General features: G+C 56.2%; 1 long non-coding RNA gene across 1 annotated transcript; it reads left to right on the top strand.

The window, feature by feature from the left end:
- The first annotated feature begins 7,756 nt into the window (after positions 1-7,756).
- On the top strand, positions 7,757-8,525 carry LOC103653805 (uncharacterized). The gene is made up of 4 exons (XR_565725.3): positions 7,757-7,806; positions 7,904-7,964; positions 8,084-8,127; positions 8,207-8,525. It is a non-coding gene; the product is annotated as an uncharacterized lncRNA (long non-coding RNA).

Raw genomic sequence — 8,525 nt, 5'->3', positions numbered from 1 at the left:
CCTGCCCAGTACCGCGTGGTAGGTTCCTCGGAACCCGACCACCTCGAACGTCAGGGTCTCCCTTCGGAAGTTGGAGGGTGTTCCAAAGCAGACGGGCAGGTCGAGTTGTCCGAGGGGCTGGACGCGCTTCCCGGGGATGATCCCGTGGAAAGGTGTAGCACCTGCCCGACCGAGGACGGATCGACACGCAGGAGCCCGAGGGTCTCGGCGTAGATGATGTTGAGGCTGCTGCCCCGTCCATGAGGACCTTGGTGAGCCTGACGTTGCCGATGACGGGGTCGACGACGAGCGGGTATTTCCCCGGGCTCGGCACGTGGTCGGGGTGGTCGGCTTGGTCGAAGGTGATGGGCTTGTCGGACCAGTCTAGGTAGACTGGCGCCGCCACCTTCACCGAACAGACCTCCCGACGCTCTTGCTTGCGGTGCCGAGCCAAAGCGTTCGCCGCTTGCCCACCATAGATCATGAAGCAGTCGCGGACCTCGGGGAACTCTCCTGCCTAGTGATCTTCCTTCTTGTCGTCGTCGCGGGCCCTGCTACCCTCCGCGGGTGGCCCGACCCTATGGAAGTGGCGCCGAAGCATGACGCACTCCTCAAGGGTGTGCTTGACGGGCCCCTGGTGATAGGGGCACGGCTCCTTGAGCATCTTGTCGAAGAGGTTGGCACCTCCGGGGGGTTTCCGAGGGTTCTTGTACTCGGCGGCGGCGACAAGGTCCGCGTCGGCGGCGTCGCGTTTCGCTTGCGACTTCTTCTTGCCCTTCTTCTTGGCGCCGCGCTGAGTTGACGCCTTGGGGGCATCTTCCGGCGGGCGGCCCTGGGGCTGCTTGTCCTTCCGGAAGATAGCCTCGACCGCCTCCTGGCCAGAGGCGAACTTGGTGGCGATGTCCATCAGCTCGCTCGCCCTGGTGGGGGTCTTGCGACCCAGCTTGCTCACCAGGTCGCGGCAGGTGGTGCCGGCGAGGAACGCGCCGATGACATCCGAGTCGGTGATGTTGGGCAGCTCGGTGCGCTGCTTCGAGAATCGCCGGATGTAGTCCCGAAGAGACTCTCCCGGCTGTTGCCGGCAGCTCCGGAGGTCCCAGGAGTTTCCAGGGTGCACGTACGTGCCCTGGAAATTCCCGGCGAAGGCTTGGACCAGGTCGTCCCAGTTGGAGATCTGCCCCGGAGGCAGGTGCTCCAACCAGGCGCGAGCGGTGTCGGAGAGGAACAGGGGGAGGTTGCGGATGATGAGGTTGTTATAGTCCGTTCCGCCCAGTTGGCAGGCCAGCCGGTAGTCCGCGAGCCACAGCTCCGGTCTCGTCTCCTCCGAGTACTTTGTGATAGTAGTCGGGGGTCGGAGCCGGGTCGGGAACGGCGCCCGTCATATGGCCCGGCTGAAGGCCTGCGGACCGGGTGGTTCGGGCGAGGGACTCCGATCCTCCCCGCTGTCGTAGCGTCCTCCACGCCTGGGGTGGTAGCCTCGGCGCACCCTCTCGTCGAGGTGGGCCCGACGATCGCGGTGATGGTGCTCGTTACCGAGGTGTCCCGGGGCTGCAGGCGCCGTGTTGCGCGTGCGCCCGGTGTGGACCGAGGCTTCCCGCATGAATCGGGAAGTCGCGGCATGATGTTCCGAGGGGTGCCCCTGCCTTCGGGAGGCGGAGCTCTTGGCCCGTCGGACCGTGGCGCCTTCCAGGAGATTCTTGAGTTCTCCCTAGATTCGTCGCCCCTCGGTGGTTGATGGCTCTGGCATCGCACGGAGAAGCATTGCTGCTGCAGCCAGGTTCTGGCCGACCCCGCTGGATGCGGGTGGCGGCCTGACCCTGACATCGTCGGCGATGCGGTGCTGGAAGCCCTGGGGTAGATGACGCATTTCTCTGGCTGGAGGTTGGCCCGCCCATGCCTGCCCGACGTCCCGGCGGATTGGCTCAAGCGCTCCTGCTCCCTCGTCGAGCCTGGCCTGCACCCCGCGGATTTGCTCGAGCCGTGGGTCATGGCCCCCCGCCTGAACGGGGACCACAGCTAGCTCCCGTGGGATGTCAACGCGAGGCACCGGCCTAGGGAGATCACCGTCCTCCGGCATGCCGAGATGGTTGCCTTCGGAGGGACCCCCTAGATCGACGTGGAAACATTCGCGGCTTGGGCCGCAGTCCTCGTCGCCGAGGCTGCGGCTACCGTCGGAATAGTCGGAAAGGCAGTAGTCGCATGCGGTCATGAAGTCCCGCATGGCATTGGGGTCGCCAAGTCCAGAGAAATCCCAACAGAAGTCGGGCTCGCCATCTTCCTCGGACCCCGAAGGCCCGTAGGTCGAGACATCCGTCAGCCGGTCCCAGGGTGACCGCACACGAAAACCCAGTGGGTTTGGACTCGCCTCTACGAGAGCGTCCGCCAAAGCGAAGCCGCTTGGCGGGTCGAGGCTGAATCCGAAAGGCGTGAGATGGGAATCGGTCGGTACCTCCTGGTCGACGGGCGGTGATGAAGTCACGTCGGGGACTGACTGCATCGTCGTCTCAGGTACGAGGGTGACGTCCAGCAAGCCTTTCGCGAGCGTGCCGGCGTCGTCCATTTGCTCGGGATTGGCGTGTCGCGGGGAGACGGCGCTCGCCTCCGTCTCAAACGCGAGGTCGATGCCCGACGCGCCCCCCGTTGGGGCGCTGGCGCCATCGACTCGCTCGACAGCCGACGAGACGCTGCCCCCTGCTTGGCCTTGGTTGCCCCGCCTCCTCCTCCGTCGACGGGGGAGAGGACGGGGTGAGCTCGAATGTTGTTCTTCCACCACGTGGGGAAGACGTCGTCGATTCCGCCGCCGGCGGGCGGGCTGTCGGCCGCCATTGTCGCTGTCGCACGGCGATGGAAGGAGTATCATGTCGTAGCTGCCGTCGAGAGACATGAACTCGAGACTCCCGAAACGGAGCACCGTCCCGGGCTGGAAAGGTTGCTGGAGACTGCCCATCTGGAGCTTAACGGGAAGCTGTTCGTCAACACGCAGCAGGCCCCTACCTGGCGCGCCAACTGTCGGCGTTTCGAGACCGGGGGGTCCCTGGGCCGACGAGTGAATGTCGCCGCGTGCCCCAGCCCAGATGGGTCGGCGCGAGACCGAGCGCGAAGGGGGGAGAAAGGTGGCCGGAGACAGGCGTGAGAGAGGTGGAAATCCCGCGGCCTTCGTGTTCGTCCCGCACCCAGGTCGGGTGCGCTTGCAGTAGGGGGTTACAAGCGTCCACGCGGGTGAGGGAGCGAGCAGCCTCACGCGAGCGCCTGTCTCGTCCTCGTCCCCGCGCGGCCAACCCTCTGTAAGAGGGCCCTGGTCCTTCCTTTTATAGGCGTAAGGAGAGGATCCAGGTGTACAATGGGGGGTGTAGCAGAGTGCTACGTGTCTAGCGGAGGAGAGCTAGCGCCCTAAGTACACGCCATCGTGGCGGCCGGAGAGGTTTTGGCACCCGGTTCGTGTGGTGTCGTGGCCGCCGGAGGAGCACCGGAGCCTGGTGGAGGGACAGCTGTCGGGGCTGTCGAGTCCTTGCTGACGTCCTCTTGCTTCCGTAAGGGGGCGGAGAGCTGCCGTCGTCAGGGAGCGTGCGGGGCGCCATCATTGCCTATCTGGCGGAGCGAGCCAGATGGGACGCCGGTCTTGTTTCCCGTAGCCTGAGTCAGCTTGGGGTAGGGTAATGATGGCGCCTCCCGTCGATGTGGCCGGTCCGCGCCCTAGGTTGGGCGATGTGGAGGCTCCTCCGAAGTCAGGTCGAGTCTGTCTTCCGTGGCCGAGGTCGAGTCCGAGCCCCTAGGTCGGGCGAGGCGGAGACCGTCGGCTGAGGCCAGGGCGGAGTCCGAGCCTTGGGGTCGGGCGAAGCGGAGTTCGTTGTCTTCTGGGGCTGAGCCCAAGTCCGAGCCCTGGGTCGGGCGGAGCGGAGTTCGCCGTCTTTCGGGGCTGAGCCCAAGTCCGAGCCCTGGGTCGGGCGGAGCGGAGTTCGCCGTCTTCCGGGGCTTAGCCCGAGTCCGAGCCCTGGGTCGGGCGGAGCGGAGTTCGCCGTCTTCCGGGGCTTAGCCCGAGTCCGAGCCCTGGGTCGGGCGGAGCGGAGTTCGTCGTCTTCCGGGGCTTAGCCCGAGTCCGAGCCCTGGGTCGGGCGGAGCGGAGTTCGCCGTCTTCCGGGGCTTAGCCCGAGTCCGAGCCCTGGGTTGGGCGAAGCGGAGCTTCCTATGGTGCCTGCGGCCAGGCCTGACTGCCTGTCAGCCTCACTCTGTCAAGCGGCACTGCAGTCGGAGCGGCGCAGGCGGCGCTGTCTTTCTGTCAGGCCGGTCAGCGGAGCGACGAAGTGACGGCGGTCACTTCGGCTCTGTCGACTGAAGGGCGCGCGTCAGGATAAAGGTGTCAGGCCACCTTTGCATTAAATGCTCCTACGATTTGGTCGGTCGGCGCGGCGATTTGGTCAGGGTTGCTTCCTGGCGAAGACAGGGCCTCGGGCGAGCCGGAAGTATGTTCGTCGCTGGAGGGGGGCCTCGGGCGAGACGGAGATCCTCCGGGGTCGGCTGCCCTTGTCCGAGGCTAGGCTCGGGCGAGGCGTGATCGAGTCCCTCGAATGGACCGATCCCTGACTTAATCGTACCCATCAGGCCTTTGCAGCTTTATGCTGATGGGGGTTACCTAGCTGAGAATTAGGAGTCTTGAGGGTACCCCTAATTATGGTCCCCGACAACATTCTTAGTTAAGAACGTTAGCTTGCTGACGTTCTTAACCGAAGTACAGTACTTGACGTACTTAAACAACAAAACGTTGGGGCCGACGTACTTAATTAAATAAAATCGTTGGTACGGAGGGGCGGACGTTCTTAACTACGTGTCATGTGGCACCCGGTCGAGGCTCTGTGGGCGAGCCACGTGACATTAAGTATGTCGACCATTCTTAACCTGATTAAATAAATTAAGAAAACATATGTTCTTAACCTGATTAAGAACGTCGAAATCGATATCAGGAAAAAAATCAAACCATGGCTGCTCAGGGATCGAACCTTGGATCTATTGAGCAGAATGCCTAGCCTTCCACCCTCTAGCCAACGTGACTCATGTTAAGTTGCGTACAGTGTGACTCATGTCGCCTACTTAAACAATCTTTCTGGAATTTGGGTCGCAGTCCAGGAAATAAAGAAAATAGGGAAAAGGAGTTTAGAAATTGATTTTTAGTTTAAAAATAATTGCAGAAACCCATTTAATTCATGAAAATTTCATATTAAATCCAAATGAGTTCATTCCAATTTCTATAATTATATAATATTATTTTTTATCACATAATACCTCTGTTTTGTCATAAAAACAACAATAAAATTGATTTCCTAATTAATCCTATATCAAATACATAGAAACTTTGGAAATTTGTAACTTCCCCATTTTAATTCCAAATTGAACCGTTCCAGTTGTGTTAGTCTCGTATGAATATTTACTACGCAGTAACAACATTGATTATACCATGTTTTATACTTTTATAATTAGATATTTATTTATCCTATGTTAATTGGGTTCATCTATGTCCATTGGATTAATTTATTTAATATATTAATATAGTATTCTAACTTTATGGTTATACGATGTTTGACCATTAGTCTTGCAAACACACACACTTACCTTTTTGTTTAAGCAAAAGCGTATGGTGGTACGTGTCCGATGACTAACGATGTACGAGGGAATTTCTTCCAGTATGTGTGAAACGTGCTCTCCAATAATGAGACCATGCAAATCGTGACATATATCGAAGTCTGCATGATACTGATGGTTGCAATATAGTGGTGAAACAGATAGATTATAAATAACAAAATTTATGTATGGTCAGAATCACAAATTGATTATGAAACATTTTCTCATAACGGTATAACACATATTTTGTATATAAGTTACCGTAGTACACTGGTATTATATATTCCCGTTGCAACGCACGGGCATTCAGCTATGATTGATATAGGCATATAGAAACAGTAATCTCTACTAACTATTAAGAACTTACTGTAGACTGCCCCGCCTCCCTACGCCCGCCCACCCGCACGCCGCAAACCTGTAAACCCCGCCGCGACCAAGGCGAACCGTCCTCCCGCCCGCACACCGCAAGCCCACAAATCCCGCAGCGACCATGGCGAACCGCCCTCCCGCCCGCCCTACCGCCCGCACGCCGCAATCCCGCCCGCCCAACGCATGCCGCACGCCCACCTAGCGCGACCCGTGGAACCCTGCAGCCGCCCCCGAACCAGCCCAAAGCGAGACCGGAGGGGCACGAGCGCCACCGCCTTGATCCCACCCGCTCCTCCCCAGATCTCCTCGCCATTGTCGCCGCCATGCCCGGATTCGCGCCCTGCTCGCCCAGATCCGACCGCGACTTTGATTTCCCAATCGACGCAGGAGCGGTGGGTCTGACCGGCCGCGACCCGTCTTCTCATGGGCGCTTGCTGGTGTGGTTTGCTGATCAAAATGGGGATGGTGGCGGGCTCGCACAACCGCAACGAGTTCGTCATGATCCGCCATGACGGCGATGTGCCGGGCCCGGTACATCCAGCCAATCCAGTGCCGCCCTCGCTGCCTCCTTCAGATTCAGTTTCTAGCGGCTCATGTCGTGTGCGCGCGTCTGTCGCTGGATCTGGGCCGAGGTGTTAGTCTTTAGTCTAACGCTTGGGGTTTGCCCCTCAAATGCGGTCGCTTCTGCGTGTCTCTGCTCGTAGATTTTGCCTGTCCATTTCAGTGATGCTTCCGTTGCTCCGTGTAAGTCACCAGATCAGACATGTCCTCCTGGCAATTTCTGAACTGTTCGTGCTCGGTCCAATTCTTCGAACAGTTGCCAAATCGGCAATAGGTAATGATATATTGTTCATGTTTCGCTGTCTTGGAGATCTAGTGAAATGGAGCCTCAGATTGTTTAGATCCCTGTGTTTACCCATGCCTCAACAATTCCTTGTCATAATTACCATGGACTGACGGTGAATTAGATCCTTCTTTGCCCTGCTGCAGCGTGCCTTTGTTTATGACTACTACACCATTGAATTAGTTCATCTTATGTAAATTCGAAATTACCTTCCTGACATTTTGATCTTAGCCTCGACTTCAAGACTAATAGACACTTGATCGCAGGTTGATTTTTACAGTCTGTTGCTCACCAGTAAAGTGCATGAGTCACTGAGGTGTCCTCTAATGCTGAATTTCTGATTGCATGTGTGCTGACTTTGTCGTTATCTCGCTAATGCAGGCTAAGCCCACAAAGAGTGTGAATGGGCAGGTCTGCCAGATTTGTGGTGACTCTATAGGTGTTTCAGCCACTGGCGATGTCTTTGTTGCCTGCAATGAGTGTGCTTTCCCAGTCTGCCGCCCATGCTATGAGTATGAGCGCGAGGGGAACCAATGCTGCCCCCAGTGCAAGACTAGATACAAGAGACAAAAATGTTGGTTTCCTGGCAACTTCTTTGAGTGTGTGTAACTTGTATGAAGCTAGCATGATGGAGTTCACATCACATGCTTACTTTACGTGAATAAAAGGTTCCAGGCTTGCAGCATAGTGGATATGCCTTATGATAATGACATTCGACAGCCTAGATTAAGCCATCTACTTCATTTTATTCTCTATAACAGTAATTAACGAATTCTTCTTACTTTCTCTGCACCTACAACTACGACGGTAAGTGACCACGCCCCTCGTTCCAAGATGAATCTGACAAGCAATCTTGTGCTCATGGTCGTCATGCGTCGTTTTTTCTGTTTCGTTAGGGGACTACAAGGACAAGGATGGTGTCAAGGGCCTGTGTGTCATGGGCGCCATCAACAACTGTACCTCCCAGCTCCCCACCTATGGGAGATCTTCTCCCCCATAATGTAATGTCGCTACTCTGCTACTCGTATGTGCATGCTCCAATTCTGCAAAGTTTTGGACAATTTGTCATTAACAGTCATGAACGTTGCTTTTCTGCAGTGCAGATAATATAACACAAGCGCTCATGTTCCTCTCGCACTTCATCAGAGACATACACTAGGTAGTACAAACCGCAAGCAAGGTTTGATGTGCTCTATTTGGTGTGTTTGATCAGATCAACAATGTGGCTGATCGCTCATGCTATTGACTGCTAACACAACTACTACCTGTACTCCATAGCCACTTCACTCCGACAAAGGAGGGAACACCGTCGACTTCCACTGGTACGCAAGGAAGACTGTTTTACACTATGTACGTACGTCAAATACTGGACATCATCAGTCATGATCTTGAAATCTATAGGAACCTGGATGCTAGGGCATGCTCTGTTTTGTTCACTAATTGCCCGATTTGGAACGCCAGCATCATCTAGCCGACTAAAGACGACTTCTATGGAGACAGCGTAGCCGGTTACATCGACACACTGAAGAAAAACATAATGATATGGAACTAGGATAAGAGTTTTCTATAGATAGAGAGAAAGAGAGAAGCTAAATGTTAATTATTCAGACCTTTATTCGCTCGGTAGCACAGAGAATGGTCGGAGAAGTGTCCAGCTGGGAAGCATGCGGCAAGAACCAGACTGTATGTCCAGATATGTATATATGCTTTGCTTCACATT

Source organism: Zea mays, chromosome 4, assembly GCF_902167145.1.
Source record: "Zea mays cultivar B73 chromosome 4, Zm-B73-REFERENCE-NAM-5.0, whole genome shotgun sequence".
NCBI lineage: Eukaryota > Viridiplantae > Streptophyta > Magnoliopsida > Poales > Poaceae > Zea > Zea mays.
The sequence above is the reverse complement of the archived record's forward strand: the minus strand, read 5'-3'. Positions and strand labels throughout refer to the sequence as shown.